The 2,497-nt window shown below is 37.6% G+C and overlaps 1 long non-coding RNA gene across 2 annotated transcripts; it reads left to right on the forward strand.

The window, feature by feature from the left end:
• The first annotated feature begins 838 nt into the window (after window positions 1-838).
• LOC149259506 (uncharacterized) lies at window positions 839-1,727 on the forward strand. Of its 2 annotated transcripts, XR_016247341.1 has the most exons (3): window positions 839-972; window positions 1,093-1,192; window positions 1,687-1,727. It is a non-coding gene; the product is annotated as an uncharacterized LOC149259506 (long non-coding RNA). The 2 variants fall into 2 exon arrangements; XR_016247339.1 differs by having other exon boundaries at window positions 863-1,192.
• Window positions 1,728-2,497: the final 770 nt, after the last annotated feature.

The raw sequence follows: 2,497 nt of genomic DNA on the forward strand, positions 1-2,497 counted from the left end.
ATCATTAACCATCATATTGATAATGTCATAGTCCTTATTAGTCCCTGCCATCTGGCATCCGGCAGGGACTATATTGATAATGTCATAGTCCTTATTAGTCCCTGCCATCTGGCATCCGGCAGGGACTATAGTAACCGTTCGGAGCCGAGTTAGCATTAATTTGCAAACTTTTCGTATGTTATTTGCAGTGATATTGTAAAGTTTGGAGTTGACTTCAGTTGACTTTGCCTTCGCCATCTTATTTGGCCTCTTCCCGAGGCGGAAGAGGCCCGACCATAGCCTAAATTGCTATTTAGGCACAATGAACAGCGCCTGACCGTTAGCGGTTTGCTCTTAATGCTAACATTAATTGGCTAATGTTTAATGTTATTTCGCATGATATCCGAACGGCATACATATGGTAAGGTTTGGTTCATGGCGCGAGGTGTCCGCCTACCGGCTCATATCTGCATGTTGACCACTTGGCATGCACCTCCATTCCTTCTTATATCACCACACCCATGCCTTCACACAGCATCGAACTAGTAGGTTGCCTTCACACAGCATCGAACTAGTAGCTTGTATTCGCTACGCGCAACTTCATTTCTGGCTGGTTTTGCTCTGAAATTAATCAGTTTTCCTCTTCTTGGATCATCTTAACAATGGCAGCTGTTTCGCAAGCTCTTCTGCCATTTTCATTTCATTTTTTGCCAACCTTTTTCTTGATGACAGTTATTTTTATTTTCCGTAGTTCTGCAATTGTTCGTAGCAGTCGAGATTAATGTCGGTTTTGTTTGTAAATTGCAGCGACAGGGCTGAGTGCGGCTCGGCTAAATTCCCATTTGCCAGAACCATACGCCAATTTCCTGTCTCCTTATCAGTTTCTAGAACTGTGAAACACACATTTGCATAATATTAGCGAACAAATTCAATGTCAGAGGAAATGAGATTTCTATTTCATATTAGGCAATTATCTATTTATTTAAATAAGCAGTGGGTTTCTCTCTTATCCTTTTTATGCATTTTCTCTTTTTGGCCTTTAATGTTAAAATATATACTGTAATTTTGACATATTTTCTCTTAATGTCTTTTTGAACATATAAATAACTGCAGGTCTGGGCTGGGGCAATTTGCAATAACAGAGTTGTTCTAATCCTGTGGAATAGAGGCGGTTCTCTCGGCCTTTGGCCTTTATTCCTTTTTTTATTCGAAGGTAATATTGTTCGTTGGAAAAACTAAAGGCATGAATAAATTATCTATTGTGACCCTTCAATTGTTAGGGTCTTTTTTGAAATTTCTCCTATAGTTTTGACCTGTACAAAGGGGAAGCAATATTTGAGTTTACTGTGTTATCAGCCGTTGGCTCACTGCTGTACGTATGATTATCAATAAGTTTTTGTTTGTAACTTCAATATCTCAAAGTTTACTTTCATTTACATCGTTATTTAAAGTTTCAATTTACACTTTTGTTCACAGTTTCGGCGTACATCCTTGTTTACAATTTCCCTTTTAATTACCTTCATTTTCAGTCCAGTATAATATTACTAATATTATTCCGGTGAATGTGCAGTACCTTCTTCGTCTAGGTTTTGGAATATATATATATATAGATATTGAATATATATATATATAGATATATCAAAGGATTGTTTCGAGTGGCAGACCTATGTTTGCTAACTAGAACCATTTTCATCCTTCTTTCTCTAGGTCCTGAAATTCACCATTTGTGGATGCCATGGTTCAAGCAATACACGAAAGCGGACAATTCTACAGATGAGGACTAGCTAATAGATAATGGACAGAAGACAAGGCAGAGAAAGAATTCATACCGCTTAGACCAATTCATATCGCTCATACCGCACAGAAAGAATTCATACCGCTTGAGTTTTGGTCAATTCAGGTTCTCAGGAAAGCTAGCAAGTGATGACCGCCACGTTCTCAGGAAAGCTAACCAGTGGTGACCTCCACCTTCGATTAGCTTTAACAGGAGGAAAAATGGCAGGTTATCGTCTACGAGCTTTAACAGGAAAAATAACAACAGACATACATCTCGATTCGTTATGGACAAGTGGTCCGAGCATAAATCCATGTGGCATACTTGTGAAAGTATGCAGGCATGGATACCATCTGTCGAAAATATCTAATATCATTGTGTTAAATGTGCCACTTTGATTTATATTTATTAATAACAATTTTTTATTTTTATTTTTAAATTAAATACTTTACTGAGTTTACGATGGCTAGCTTTCAAATGTTGTTTGGTAGCTTCAATGTGATAGAGGGTAGCATGATGGTCCTTGTCTGCTTGTTTCAAGGCGATTATTCAATTCAAACATTAAGTTACATCTATTTGCAATCTAATCTTGTCCGAGCCTCTGTCTTTCACATGTTTTACGTGCATACAAATTACTACTACTACTGTATTTGCTTGTATATGATAAGTAGACAGAGCAAGAAACTACACAGTAACATAGTTACACCGTGGGTAATACCATGAAGTAAGATAATTCTGTATAGA

Source organism: Pinus tabuliformis, chromosome 6 (assembly GCF_031772625.1).
Source record: "Pinus tabuliformis cultivar Carrire ecotype Pingquan chromosome 6, CPIR1, whole genome shotgun sequence".
Lineage (NCBI taxonomy): Eukaryota > Viridiplantae > Streptophyta > Pinopsida > Pinales > Pinaceae > Pinus > Pinus tabuliformis.